Source organism: Scyliorhinus canicula, chromosome 21 (genome assembly GCF_902713615.1).
Source record: "Scyliorhinus canicula chromosome 21, sScyCan1.1, whole genome shotgun sequence".
Classification (NCBI taxonomy): Eukaryota; Metazoa; Chordata; class Chondrichthyes; order Carcharhiniformes; family Scyliorhinidae; genus Scyliorhinus; species Scyliorhinus canicula.
The window spans coordinates 37811702-37827687 of NC_052166.1; the positions used below are offsets into that span (position 1 = coordinate 37811702).

Consider the following 15986-nt stretch of genomic DNA (forward strand, 5'->3'; position numbering starts at 1 on the left):
ATTTTAAAGCTGAATTTAATTTCTTTTGGAGATTAGTTGCTTCAGTTATCCTAACCCACAGAAGCAATGTCAACATGGGACTTTGCAGATGGATGCATATCCCATTGAGAGATTAGACGTAAAGCCAGAGATGCAATAATTTTCATTTTCTGAAGTGGGGGAGGCCAGAATTTCTGCCAGTATTAATCTTGGCTTTCAGCAGTTCAGTTGAATCTTGTTATATTCCAATTACGTTGAAATGGGTCGAGACTCTTGCTGTGTCATTCAGAGGAGCATTCATGGAAGCATTATCTTGTGCATTCCTGGAATGGTCTACTGAACTGTGGCTCTTGCGAGTTTAACCAGCGACTGGCGACAGCAACATTTAGAAACGTGCAATGGTCCAGTTGTCACATTGTCTCTGTACTAGAGCTTTTGGAGGGTCAGTTCTTGGCACAGGCCAGGACATCTGAATTCATTGACTGCTGCTATAGCTTTGTGCTGTGAAAGATAGCGCGGCCGGAGAGTGAGTATTTAGCTGAATAAATACTTACACTGTGGCTTACATATTCACTTTCAGATCTTTTTCTCAACATAAAGGTGGCAGGGTTTAACTTGGTGCAGTTGTGTAAAATGGATTTTGCATTGCTCCTGATTTTTAAATTCCATTGCGATCAATGGAAGGGAAGTAAAATGGACGGCCACATCGCTGTCACCTGCCTTACGTGATCATACAAAGTTACCAACTGCCCTCCAAAAAAACAAAAATGACCAGTGTTGTGAAGGAAATCACAATTTAACAACTGGCCAAAAATCTTGTGTTATTTTACCAGAGAAAAACACTGCAATAAATGAATAACTTTTTATTACATGATTAGGTTCTCTTGTCAGAAATTCTCAGGGAGCTGCTGCCGGCCTATTTCCCTACCGTTCCGCCAGGAAGTCCAGAAAAGGCTGCCACCGCCTGAAAAACCCCTGTACTGATCCCCTCAGGGCAAACCCTCGACACCGTCCTTGCTACCCCCTTCCAAAACTCCCCCAACGCTGGGCACGCCCAAAACATATGGGCGTGGTTCGCTGGGCTCCCCGACCACCTAGCACAACTGTCCTCTCCCCCGAAAAACCTGCTCATCCTCGACCCAGTAATGTGGGCCCTATGCAGCACCTTGAACTGCATGAGGTTAAGCCTCGCACAGGAAGAGGAGGCATTCACTCTCTCCAGGGCATCCGCCCACGTCCCCTCCTCAATCTCCTCACCCAGCTCCTCTTCCCATTTGCCCTTCAGTTCCTCCACCGAGGCCTCGTCTGCCTCCTGCATTACCCGGTATATGACCAAAATCCTCCCTCCTCCGACCCACACCCCCGAGAGCACCCTGTCCCGTACCCCACGTGGGGGCAACAAGGGGAACCCCTCCATCTGCCGCCTGGCCTGCGCCCGAACCTGCATGTACCGAAACATGTTCCCCGGGGGGAGCCCAAACTTCCCCTCTAACTCCCCGAAACTCGCGAACCTCCCCTCCACAAACAGGTCCCTCAACCTCCTAATCCTTGCCCTCTGCCAGCCCAGAAATCCGCCATCAATGCTCCCTGGGACAAACCGATGGTTCCCCCGTATCGGGGCCTCCATCGAGCCCCCCATTTCTCCCCTGTGCCGTCTCCATTGCCCCCAAATGTTGAGGGTAGCCGCCACCACCGGGCTCGTGGTATACTTCGTTGGAGGGAGCGGCAACGGCGCCGTTACTAGCGCCTCCAAACTCGTGCCCACACAAGACGCCGCCTCCATCCTCTTCCATGCTGCCCCCTCCTCGTCCATTACCCACTTACGCACCATCGCCGCGTTGGCAGCCCAGTAGTACCAACAGAGGTTGGACAATGCCAGCCCCCCCCCCATCCCTGCCTCGTTCCAGGAACACTCTTCGAACCCTGCGCCCACACAAATCCCGTGATACAGTACTCCTGTTGACCCTCCTAAAAAAGGCCTTCGGGATAAGGATGGGGAGGCACTGGAACAGGAACAAAAACCTCGGGAGCACCGTCATCTTAACGGACTGCACCCTCCCCGCCAGTGACAGCGGTAACATATCCCACCTCTTAAACTCCTCCTCCATCTGCTCCACCAACCTTGTGAGGTTGAGCTTGTGCAGGGCCCCCCAGCTCCCCGCCACCTGGACCCCTAGGTACCTGAAGCTCTTCCCTGCCTGCTTCAATGGGAGCCTACCAATCCCCTCTTCTTGATCCCCCAGATGCACCACAAACACCTCACTCTTGCCCAGGTTCAACTTATACCCCGAGAAACCCCCGAATTCCCTAAGAATCCTCATCACCTCCGGCATCCCCCCCACCGGGTCCGCCACATACAACAACAGGTCATCCGCGTACAGCGACACTCGATGCTCCTCCCCACCCTGCACCAGGCCCCTCCAGTTCCCTGACTCCCTCAATGCCATGGCCAGGGGCTCAATCGCCAACGCGAAGAGCAAGGGGGACAGGGGGCACCCCTGCCTCGTCCCCCGGTACAGGCGAAAGTACTCTGACCCCCTCTTATTTGTGGCTACACTCGCCATCGGGGCCTCGTAGAGCAACCTCACCCAACAGACAAACCCCTCCCCAAACCCAAACCTCTCCAACACCTCCCACAAATACTCCCACTCAACCCTATCGAAGGCCTTCTCCGCATCTAATGCCACCACTATCTCCGCCTCCCCTTCCACAGCCGGCATCATAATGACGTTGAGGAACCTTCGAACGTTTGTGTTCAGCTGCCTTCCCTTCACAAACCCCGTCTGGTCCTCATGTATGACCCCCGGCACACAATCCTCTATTCTAGTGGCCAGGATGTTTGCCAGCAGCTTTGCATCAGCGTTCAGCAGCGAAATCGGCCTATATGATCCACACTGCAGAGGGTCCTTGTCCCGCTTCAGGATCAAGGAAATCAGCGCCCGTGACATAGTTGGGGGCAGAGCACCCCCCCCCCCCCCCCCCCCCCCGCCGCCTCGTTAAAGGTCCGGACCAACAGGGGGCCCAACAGGTCCGAATACTTTTTATAGAATTCGGCCGGTAACCCGTCCAGCCCCGGCGCCTTCCCCGACTGCATGCTCCCTATCCCTATCTCCGCATATCTCCTATCCACCTGCACCATCTCCCCTATCAGTCTCTCCCTCTCCCTCTGCTCCCCCTCTCCCTATGGGTTCGGATGGAGATTGGAGATCAATTCCCCCCTCATCACCGCCTTCAATGCCTCCCAGACCGTCCCTACTGGAATCTCCCCGTTATCATTGGCCTCGAGGTACCTCTCAATACACCCCCGAACCCTCCCGACCACCTCCTCATCTGCCAACAGCCCCACCTCCATGCGCCAGAGCGGACGTTGGTCCCTCTCTTCCCCCAGTCCGAGGTCCACCCAGTGCGGGGCATGATCTGAAATGGCAATGGCGGAGTATTCCACATCCTCCACCCTCGACACCAGCCCCCTGCTCAGGACAAAAAAATCAATCCTCGAGTAGGCCTTATGTACATGGGAGAAAAACGAGTATTCCCTGGTCCTTGGCCTCGCAAACCTGCAGGTGTCCACCCCCCCCATATGGTCCATGAATCCCCTCAGCACCTTAGCCGCCGCCGTCCTCCTACCCGTCCGGGACTTGGATCGATCCAATGGGGGATCCAGTACTGTGTTAAAGTCCCCCCCATGATCAGGCCCCCCCGCCTCCAGGTCCGGAATGCGGCCCAACATACGCCGCATAAACCCCGCATCGTCCCAATTTGGGGCATAGACATTCACCAAAACCACCCGCTCCCCCTGCAGCTTGCCCCCCCCCCCCCCCCCCCCCCCCATCAGGGGGACCCTCAGTTTGAGTCCAGCTTCTCGGCTTGCACAACGGCCCACGCCTCCTCCGGGGACTCAAAATAATGGTGCCGATCCTTATAGGTGACCCACAGACGCGCCGGCTGCAACATTCCAAACTTCACCCTCCGTCTGTGTAGCACCGCCTTCATCCGGTTAAACTTCGTGTTCTCCCATTTGCTGCTCCGCTCCTTCTTGGCCCACTGGAGCACACACTCACAATCCACAAACCGGTGGAACCTCACCAACACGCGGCGGCTCGTTCGGCTTGGGCCTCCTAGCCAGAATTCTGTGGGCCCCCTCTAACTCCAGGGGCCCCTGGAAGGACCCAGCCCCCACCAGCGAGTTTAACATAATCACCACATAGGCCGCTAGGTCCGACCCCTCCAGCCCCTCCGTGAGGCCCAGGATCCGCAAATTCTTCCTCCTCGACCAGTTGTCCAGCTCCTCGAACCGCTCCTGCCATCTTTTATGGAGCGCCTCGTGCATTTCCACCTTTCCCGCCACGGCCACGACCTCGTCCTCCCTTTCGGCGGCCTGCTGCTGCAGCCTCCGGATCGCAGCCCCCTGGGCTGTCTGGGTCTCCATCAGTTCCCTGTTGGTTACCTTGATGGACTCCAGCAGCTCCAACTTCAGCTCCTGGAAGCAGCGCAGCAGAATTGTCTGCTGCTCCTGGACCCACTTCCTCAGCTCCTCGAAGCCTTCGCCGGCCGCCATTTTGTTTTTCTGCCCCCGGTTTTTCCTAGCTGTTTCCGACGGTTTTCTCGCTGTCCCACTCCTGGTCCGGACCATGGGACCGTCGGGGTCGACACCTGGGCTCTTCCCCCGTTGGGATTCGCCGCCTCAGCTCCATTGGGGGCCCTGAAAAGAGCCCAAAAGTCCGTTATTCACGGGAGCCGCCGAATGTGCGCCTCAACTGCGCATCGCCGCCACCGGAACTGACAAGACTTTTAATGACATATGTGCATAAAACATGTGCTTTTCATACATCAAGTTACTTACTTTGTGTTGCTTCCCTGTCACTCTATTTGACCGTGCTGAATTGTCGCACTCTGTAAAAAACACCTAGACTGTGTCCTCTCAGCATAATTCAGATAATAATCTGCCTTCCTGTTTTGCTACAAAAGTTGACAACTCATATTTACCCGCATTATACTGCATCTGCCATGCATTTGTCCACTCACTCGGCTTGTCCAAATCACATTGGAACATCGCTGCATCATTTTAACAGCTCACCCTCCTACAGAGCTTTGTGCCATTCGCAAATTTGAAGATATTACATTTAATTCTCTCATCTGAATCATTAATATATATTGAATATTAATATATATTGTTAATAGCTGGGGTCTTAACACTATCGCTATCCACGATCTCCTCAGCATCGCGGATGCTCCAAAGTGAGTCCATCCGCAGCTCCAGAGCCGTCAAGCGGTCTAACAGGAGCTGCAACTGAACACACTTCTTGCACGTGAAAGAGCCAGGGACGGTGGACGTGTCCCTGAGCTCCCACATCGCACACGAGGAGCATGACACGGGTCTGGGATCTCCTGCCATTTCTTAAACCTTAGGTAAACTTATACAACTACAATTTCAAAATAAAAATAAATAAATTAGACAATGAAAAGAAAAACTACTTACCAGTCACTTACCAGGGTTAAATAGCCCCTCCGAAAAAGCACCTTCTCTCACTCTGCACCGAATTACCTCACTGCACCAAATTGCTAAGTTGCAATTCCCACTCTAGATGTGCCTCACTCTGGCCGTGTCTCCTTGACAAGTGCATTCCTTTAAGTAATGCTCCCCAATCCAGTTTGGCCAACTCGTACCTCATTTCATCGCAGTTTCCTTTATTTATATTCAGCTACGTCATTCTCCATCTTGATGAAGAATTCTATTGTATTATGGTCGCTCATCCTTTGGGGGACCTCGTACAACTAGATTGCCAATTATTCCTTTCTCATTACCCAATACCCAGTCTAGGATCGTCTATTCGCTGGTTGGTTCCAGCAAACCATTTTGTGTGCAATCCAGGAATTCCTCCTGTAGGGTATTGTTGGTTATGTGATTTTCCCCAATCTATATGCAGATTAAGGTCACCCATAATTACAGATCATCGCATATGTCTCTAATTTCCTGTTTAATGCCGTTACCAACATCACCACTATGGTTTGGAGGTCTATATGCAACCCCACTACGTATTTTTGCCCTTTGGTGTTTCTCAGCTCTACCGATACAGATTCCATATTATCGGAGCTAATATCCCTCCTCACTATTGTGTTAATTTCATCTTTAACCAGCAATGCCACGCAACCGACTTTTTCTTTTTGCCAGTCCTTCCTAAATACTGAATACCCCTGGATATTCAATTCTTAACCCTGGTCACTCTGCAGCCATTTTGTTATAATCCTGACTATATCATACCAGTTTACATTTATTTACACGATCAATTCATCCACATTATTGCGAATGCTCCACATATTAATGCACAAAGCCTGAAGGCTTGTCCCTTCAACATTCTTTGTCCCATTTCCGTTACTTTTTACTGTGACCCTGTTTGATTCTGGTCCTTGATTTTTCTGCCAATCACTTTTCTTATTCCCCTTTCTGACTTTTTGTTCTTGTCCGTATTTTCCCAGCCTCTGACTCCTTGAATAGGTTCCCCCCCCCCCCCCCCTCCACCCCCACCCTGCCATTTAGTTCAAACCCTCCCAAATCACTCTAGAAAATACTCCCCCTCAGACATGAGTCCCGGTCCTTCCCAGATGTAACCTGTCCAGTTTCTACTGGTCCCACCTCCCCTTGAATCCGCTCCAGTGCCCCAGGAATCTGAAACCCTCCCCCTCGCACCATCTCCAGCCACGTATTCATATCCTGCTATTTCTGCTTTGACTAGCATGTGGCACTGATAGTAAACCTGAGATCGCTACCTTTTGAGGTCCTACTTTTCAACTTATTTCCTAACTCCTCATATTTTGCTGTTAGTACCTCATCACTTCTTAAAAAACGTATGTTTTTTGTACCAATATGTTCCACGACCACTGGCTGATCACCCTCCCCCTCCAGAATGTCCTGTAGCCACTCAGACATTCTTGACCCTAGCATCAGGGATGCAACATATCTCCCTGGAGTCTCATATGTGGCCTCAGAAAAGCCTGTCTAAAGCCTACCCTCTTCAGTTAAATCCCCTATAACTATTGCATTCCCACACCTTTTACTACCCGCCCCCCCCAAGTAGCAGCGCCAACCATGCTGCAATGAATATGGCTTTTGCTCTTTCTCTGAGAGGCCATTTCCCCACCGGCAGTATCCAAAGCGCTTTATCTGTTTTGCAGGGGAATAGCCCTAGAATGCTCCACAGTATCCCCAACCACCCTTCCAGCACTCAGGCTTCCAGGAGCTGAAGCTGGAGACACTTATTGTACACATGCTGTCCCCAGGCACTGGAATTGTTCCTGGCTTCCCACGTAGAGCAGGAGGTGCACACCAGGGCTTTGAGGTCTCCTGCCATGACTTACCCCTTTTAAATTAAATATTTTAGAAGATACTTTAATAAATTAATATCAATTACTCTAGGGCCCTACTTTGCTGGTCCTCGTTACTACAGAATATAGGCCCTATAAACTGTAGACCACAAAATATAGACCTGACAAACTATAAACGACAAAAAATAGTAAATACTTACCAGACCGCACGCGCCCATTCAGCTGCTTTCACTTGCCCTGCATCACTTTTGAACCTCGATGTCACTTTAGAAGCTCCAAACTCCAAGCTAGCACTTCTGCTCTCAGTCTCGCTCTTTTATCCTCCAGACTCCACACTCAGTCTCGCTCTTTTATCTTCTAGTGTGACTTGGTGGTTAATTTAGTTTTGCAAATGCTCCTGGGAAGCACCTTGGAATGTTTTAGTGTATTAAAGGCACTCTGTCTGTCAGTCTGTTTGTCTATCGCTATATTAAAATTTCCCATTGTTATTGTTTAATCAATGGGATTGAAAACTGTTCAATATTTCAATCATTTTTACTGAATTTTCCTTCATCAAAGAAGATTCTTATGAAAAGTCCACCTCATTGGGTGACATTTGGAATCAAAATTAACCATCAAAATTGCATAACCAATCAAAAGGACGGGAAGTAAGATTTGGAAATGACCATAAACAGGGCCGGAAGTGTCAAAGTGAGGAATTTAAAGAGATTGAGAAAAATGTTTAGAAATACTAAATGTTTATTTGTTTAAATGTTTCTCTACATTCCCCATCAAGCTTTAATCACTGGTGTAATTTCCTCCCTCCATTAAAAGTTAATTAAGACCACTTTCGTCCTCTGGCGATTTTGTGGTCTAATTTCCTGTTGTTGCTTCAGTTGAGATTTAAGGGGATTTCTCAGTCGAAACGAAGCATTGCTCCAGGATTTGGATCAGGAAACTAGCTTATGTCTTTACTTCTATAATTAGATTTAATCCTGTCGTCTTTTTTTCTCTGAGCTTCAGATTACAGCTGAGGAGAGCAGGGCTCCGATTCGAGTCAGTGAGGAGGAGAAACTAATTGGGAAATGTGGATGAATATACACACTGGGATAACCATCACAGAAGGACAAAAGGGATTACAGGAATACATTTTTCTATTGTACCACTGAGTCGCTAATCAGTAACCACATCCCACTAGAAGTATAGAATTTATTAATTTACAGTGCCGAAGGAGGCCATTCGGCCCATGGAGTCTACACTGGCCCCAGAAAGAGCACCCTACCTAAGCCCACACCTCCACCCCTTCCCCGCAACCCAGCAACCCCACCTAACTTTTGGACACCACGGGGCAAATTAGCGTAACCGATCGACCTAACCCACATATCTTCGGACTGTGAGAGGAAACCGGAGCACCCGGCGAAAACCCATGCAGACACGGGGAGAACGTACAGACTTTGCACAGACAGTGACCCAAGCCGGGAATCAAACACGGGTCCCTGGCGCTGTGAAGCGACAGTTCTAACCACTGTGCTATTGTGCCGCCTAGTCTACCATGCCACTAGTCTAATTTCATTCATTTTTTTTTCTTTTAAAAAAATTTTAGATTACCCAATTATTTTTTCCAATTAAGGGGCAATTTAGCGTGGCCAATCCACCTACTCTGCACATTTTTGGGTTGTGGGGACGAAACCCACGCAGACACGGGGAGAATGTGCAAACTCCACACGGACAGTGACCCAGAGCCGGGATCGAAACTGGGACCTCAGCGCCGTGAGGCAGTTGCTAACCACTAGGCCACCGTGCTGCCCTGTCTAATTTCATTCATGACAGACAATGCCAGATACAAAGATGTGTGTATTTTCCGTTTGTTAACTTGTCAGAATTATATTTTTACTTTGACTTGATTGACAGGAGGGGTAGAATCTACAATAATGTTTGCAACTACTCAGGCACAACATTTAGCTGCAGGAAAATCCCTGTCCTTTCATATTTGTACTTAAAAAGGTTTCCATTTTGATTCCAGTTATCTCCTCTCATCGCCTGAAATGCCGTCACTCAGAGCGCCAGTAAAAGTTTACTTCTCCAGGTGGTTGTGTTTGAGACTCAGCTGTTCAGTAATGGAAGACAATACTGTCAATTCTTCTAATTACTGATGGCTACTAACACACAGATCTCCGAGGGTTGTGATTCCGAATGGGAACGCTGGCTGATACTTCCCCTCCACAATCCAGGGATTAGAAAGAGGACAGTCGCATCTCTTGGTTGAAGTTACCTAATCAGTGCAGTCCACTTATCCAACCACCTCAGTCTGCACTACTGAAGAGGCCTCAGGATCAGCAATCTTGTTTATACTGACAATACTTCACTCTATTGCTGTTGATTCAAAGTCATTTTCTTGTTATCCAGTAATTTGATTTAGACCATTCCAGTTACACAGGAGGTAATTTTTTGCTTGGCATTTGCTACGATGACCACAAAGGCCAACGGGGATCATTAATAGATCTCCTCCTTGGAGTTGGTGGAATATGAATTTTCCTATTGAGCGGGCCGACACTTGCCCAATAGGAACTATTCAGTGGGAGTTTAAAACCTGGGGAGGACATTCAAAGACACTCAGTACCTGATCGAGAGACCTGTTGTTGGGAAGAGAAGGGACCCATTCAGAACCACTCCCCTGTCCTTGCCATACCACCTCCTACCCCATCTCCCATGACCCCCCACCCTATGACCCTCCTTCTGCCAACATTCGCCTGTGGTATGGGTGTCCCTCGACCCTGGACCTCAGATCGGTGCATTACTGGCAGCAGGCACTGCCTCAGTGGCATTGCTGAAGTCCTGTTGTCCTCTGATTGACAGGTTGAACTTCCATCCCTAGGGTCCTTGATCCTGAGGAAGGCCTATTGTTGCCCGGTTAAGTGCCTGATTAAGTGCGACAAACCTTGCCATAAAGAAGCAACTCACCCCGCCTCCTGACTGTCCAGTCAGCAGGAGAGGTGGCATTGTATCTGGGGCTTTCATTCCCATTGACCCTCAGAGGTGTTCAGGCAGGTCCTGGCTATCAAGACCTTGTTGCCGACATTAAATTCCGCACCTTGTGTGCAACGAGCAGGCTTCTGAGACAAGTGAAAATGGTGACTATAAACTACATCATAGTTTCACTCTTCCCAGAGAGAGAATGAAATTATCCAGAATTAACTCCTGCGGGCACGTAATTGAGAAAAAAAAAAACTTTCAGTTTTGCTTTCTTTATTTTTTCACGGGCTGTGGGCATCATTTGTTGTCCATCCCTAAATGCCCTTGAACTGAATTGTTTGCGAGGCTATTTCAGAGGGCAAGTAAAGAGCAATTGCATTGCGGTGCGTCTGGAGTCAGGTGTAGTGGCTGAGTTGGGATTGGATTCTAATTTACAGATCGGTCAAAAGGCTACTTCAAATTAAAAAAGTTAAATATTCAGTTGGAAAGGAGACCTGGTATAAAAGATGCTGATAATGACAGAAAAGTCAAGGCCTTTGCGATGGACGAGAGGATTAATTGCACATTTTCTGTTCACAAGAGTGATGGAAAAACACGGAGCCAGGAGCTTGCAGAGCATGTATGAAGGCAAAGCATATGTCAATGAACGCCTCAGCATTCAGAAGGCAGGCAGGAATTATTCAGAATTAACTCCTGCGGGCACATAATTGAGGAAGAAAAAGACTTGCAGTTTTGCTTTCTTTATATTTTCACGGGGTGTGGGCATTGTTTGTTGCCCATCCCTAACTGCCCTTGAACTGAATTGTTTGCAAGGCCATTTCAGAGGGCAAATAAAGAGCAACTGCATTGCTGTGAGTCTGGAGTCATGCCGAGCATGGCAGATTTCCTTCCCTGAAGAACATCCGTGAACCAGATAGATTTTAAACAACAATTAATGATAGTTTCTTGCTCACATTACTAAGGCTAGTTTATTTTTGTATTCCAAATTTTATTAATTGAATTTGAATTCCGTGAATTGCCATAGTGGGTTTGAACGCATGACCTTAGCCAGGGCTACGGGATTATTAGTTCAGTGATGTTACCACTATCCCACCATCTCCCCATGACTATCGCACTTATAATGCGCCTTTCGTGGCCACTGGACGTCCCCAAAGTGCTTTGCAGCCAGTGGAGTAATGTCGATGTGTAGTCGCTGTTGTAATGTAGGAAACGGATTCCAATCTGAGCCTGGGTTTCTCATGAAAGCTGCAATTCCCATCAGGAAAGCAACTCTTCCAGTCTTCTGAGGCTGCTTTCTAATGAAAAACATTCTCAATGGTTCGGAGTTTTTGAAGAGGGGTGAATACCCAAAACGTTAACTCAAACTTTCTCCGCAATGAACTTCTGAGCGTCACCAACATTTTCTGTTTGTGACGAACCATTCGCAAAGGGGTTTGTTTCTGCTTCCATCTCCCCGCCCTTCAAACCCCTGATGAAGAGACCAGATCACAGGCCTTCCCCAGTGCAGTGTTGCTTTAAAGAAGGGAACTGTGGGCTTGGGCTGCATTATACCACCCACCTGTTTCTGTGGCACCCACAGCTACAAACCCACTGTCGTAACCTGCCACACAGGACATATGGGGAAATTATTATCTTCCCCCGTTCCCCTTGCGGAATACGAGATCCTTTGTTAGGGGACAGGGGAAAGCTCAATCTATGTTGTGTATAAGGTCGGCTAGTTCGCACCGGCCGAAAAGACCAGGTTGGGACTTACCGGGAGCTGCTTATAGCCATGTAAATAAACCTATGTTTCTTTGATACAACTCGGTGTGGACTCTCCGTGACCTCGTAAAACCGACCATGCCTATGGATAAGTATTCAGGCTCTCAAGGAAGCATAATTGAGATGGGAATTACATTGGTCAAGGAAGTGTATCTGCAGCTCAGCATTTTGCAGTAGGTTGCATTAGATAGACTAAAAGTACTTTGCACCATGTAGTGGGACTTCAGTGCATTCAATAAACACCGCGTCTTGCGGCATGCAGCAATTCAACAAGAGCAATCAATTCTAAAGGATAAGATAATTAAAAATAAACAATGGTTAACAGTGAGTGGTAGCACTCTTCCCTCTGCGTCAGGCGGTTGTAAAAGTGCACTCCAGAGGCTCAAGATGATTCAGGCTAATGCAGGCTTCAGTACCCAGGGAGCATTGCACTGCCAGAGTTGGCATCTTTCTATTAAAATGTCAAAACAAGGTCCTGCAGGCCCTCTCAGGTGGATGTAAAAGATTCCATGACATTCATTTGTACAAATGCAGGCCAATGATCTGAACACATCCCCACCGACTCCAGCAACCTTGATGCCATGTTATGCTTTAACAAGCGTTGATTGGCATAAAGCGGGATGTCCCCACCTTTCATTCGTGAGGACTGGGGACCCCCTCCTTGCCATCCACTGAGACCCCAGCCTCGGCCCAGACAATCCCTATCCTCCTCTCCCTAGAATCCCTGCTACTTATGTGGCCTTAGAGAGCTGCTGGTAAGTCTGACTGCCCAAAAGCTCTCAGTTCCTCCAGGCACAGTGCTGCAGTGGCTAAACGAGACATTGCAAGCGAGCTGTCTGGCACGAGGTCCCAGGAAGACAGTGGCAGGGGTACCAGAGCAAGGAGGTTGGGAATATCTGGAGTGAGAAGGGGGGGGGGCTGGAAGTGTTGAGATCTCAAGCGCTATGCAGGGGAGAGGGAGGTCCAGGGGTCACTGGGTCTTAAGGGCAGGTCATCCCCCAGTCAGAAAATGTCTTCTGATGGAGCCGCCTGACCCCCCTAACTGCCTGCCTGAGATCGAATTTTTTTTACTGGCCTCCCCACCCAAAATGGTTTCCACCCTCCAACCTAAAAATTGAGGCAGGGCAGAAAAATTGCTTAAATAGCCACTTACAGGCCCAAATTGAGGCAAAAGTGCGCTTCCCCTCCGAGGCCCTGCCCGACCAAATGTAAAATCACTGTGGGTTGGGGCGGGCAGGAGTCCTAAATGGAAGCCCACCCATGCCTCAGTTGGGGGCCTTAAGTGGCTACGAAAGGGACTTTTCCCACTCGGCCTTAATCGTAAAATGCTAGCCAATATTTATTCCTCAACCAACATCACTAAGACAAAAATACACTTATTTTATCATTGCTGATTTGGGGAGCCTGCTGTGCACAAATTGACTGCTGCATTTCCTGCATTGTAACAGTGGCTACATTTCAAGATTATTGGTTGTACCTTGGTGACCATCAAAGGTTCTACATAAAGGCAATCCATTCTTTTCTTTTACACTGAGTGCTGAGAAACAACAGTACGTTCGCAATACAGGAACAATTCTCACTCAACATATTTACATGTGAGATGAGCATCTTAGTGAGCCCACAGTGGTGAGCTGTATGTTTCGCACTGATCATGTAATTTGTATTATGAAGCTGAAGAGACATGGTAACAGTTCACTGCATTAGAAAAGTAAGTTTTCACAGTGGGATGGTTCCTGTAATCTTTTGTTCACTGTCGCAGGGTAGTATTGAATCAGTCCTATGATCCAATTTATCGAGCCCCTTCGCTCTGGTGTGTTGCTGATGTTTTCTGCTGTGTGCTGGGGTATCCCACAGAGTCATGCTCACTTTAAGAGTCATTTTCTTCCTCTTCCAGTACAAAGCACGATAGACAGTGGTACAGTGGTTAGCACTGCTGCCTAGCAGCACCAGGGACCCGGGTTTGATTCTGACGTGTGTGTGTGAGGTTTGTACGTTCTCTCCATGTCTGCTTTGCTTTCCTTTGAGTGGTCCAGTTTCCTCTCACAGCCCAGATATGTGCACGTTAGGTAGATTGGCCATGTTAAATTGCCCCTTAGTGTCCAAAGGTTAGGTGGGGTTACAGGAATATAACAGGAGGAGAAGGGCCGAGGGTGGGATGCTCTTTCGGAGGGTCAGTGCAGAGTCAATGGGCCGAATGGCCTCCTTCTGCACTGTAGGGATTCAATAATTCTTTGATGAAACACATGGAATGGACTTCTGGATAATGGAGGAAGCATAAAGTTGGGATCATTTTAATAGATGGAATTTAAAAATAAAACTCATTAAGATTCATACGTGCCACAATGTAGAACTATGTCTTGTGTGTTTTTAGTACATGGATTAAAAATGGATTTTTCAGTTGCTTCTGAGCATACTTTTGAGAAAGAGATGGTGGAGGAGCCGCTCGATGGAGTAGTGGTTAGCACTGCTGCCTCACGGCGCCGACGTCCCAGGTTCGATCTCAGCCCCAGGTCACTGTCCGTGTGAAGTTTGCACATTCTCCCCGTGTCTGCGTGGGTCTCACCCCCACAACCCAAAGATGTGCCGGTTAGGTGGATTGGCCACACTAAATTGCCCCTTAATTGGAAGAAAAAACGAATTGGATACTCTAAATTTATATTTAAAAAAAGAAAGGGATGGTGATATAGTATTAATGGCATTAGACATAATTCAGAGGCTTCAGGGAAATGGGCTCAAATCCCTTAATGGCAGCTGTTGGAACTTAAACTCAATTAATAAAAAAATCTCGAATTATTAAGCTGGTGTCAGTAATGGCGACCATGAAACAAGCATGAATTTTCATTAAAAACATATTTGGCTCACTAATGTCCTTGATGAAGCAAATCTGCTGTCCTCGTGTGGTGTTGCCTACATGTGATTCCAGACCCACATCAATGTGTGACTCTTACCTCTGCCCTCTGGAATGTCTGGCAAGCCACTCAGTTTAAGGGCAATTAGGGATGAGCATTAAATGCTGGGCTTTCCAGCGGCCCCCACATCCCAGTGATTGAAGGGGTGACAACAAGAGGGCATAAAGTGATTGGTAAAAGGATCAGAGATGTTATGAGGAAAAGCTTCTTTATCCAATGAACAGTTAAGGTTCAGAATGCGTTGCCTGATATGTTTCAATAATAGCCTTCAAATGGGAAGATAAATAGTTAAAGAAGGAACAGATTATAGGGATATGGGGAATGCATGGAGAGGAATGGATTCCTCTTTAAACGAGCTGACACAGACTAAATGGCCTGAATGGCCTCCTTCTGTGCTCTGCAATCCTATGATTCTCTAACTGGTGTCCTGAAAATAGTGAAAGAATTACACTCTCCAGGGTCCACAGGGGCTGGTTTAGCTCACAAGGCTAAATCGCTGGCTTTTAAAGCAGACCAAGCAGGCCAGCAGCGCGGTTCGATTCCCGTACCAGCCTCCCCGGACAGGCGCCGGAATGTGGCGACTAGGGGCTTTTCACAGTAACTTCATTGAAGCCTACTCGTGACAATAAGTAACCATCTCCTAACCTGTGGTCTGACATATAAAAATAATTAACCTAAATCTGATGTGCTCACTGTGCTGTCTATACCAATACATGTCCTTTGTTGAAAAGCTAGAGTATGTAACCATTAAAGCACTGATCTATCTAAAAAGGTTTAAACAGTAATAAATTCATCTGATGAAAGAGATTTTGATTTGATTTGATTTATTGTCACATGTACCAAGGTACAGTGAAAAGTATTGTTCTGCATACAGTCCATACAGATTGTTTCATACATGAAAAAACATAGGACATACATTAATACACAATGTAAATCCATAGACACACCGGCATCGGGTGAGCATACGGAATGAAGATGTGTGAAAAGATCAGTTCAGTCCATAAGAGGGTCATTCAGGAGTCTGGTGACAATGAGGAAGAAGCTGTTTTTTAACCTGTTAGT

At 47.9% G+C, this 15986-nt stretch overlaps 1 protein-coding gene across 5 annotated transcripts in view; it reads left to right on the forward strand.

The window, feature by feature from the left end:
• Positions 1-15986, forward strand: part of LOC119955959 (syntaxin-binding protein 1) — a 134543-nt gene that overhangs the window by 61071 nt on the left and 57486 nt on the right. The gene's annotated exons all lie outside the window — the stretch shown is intronic.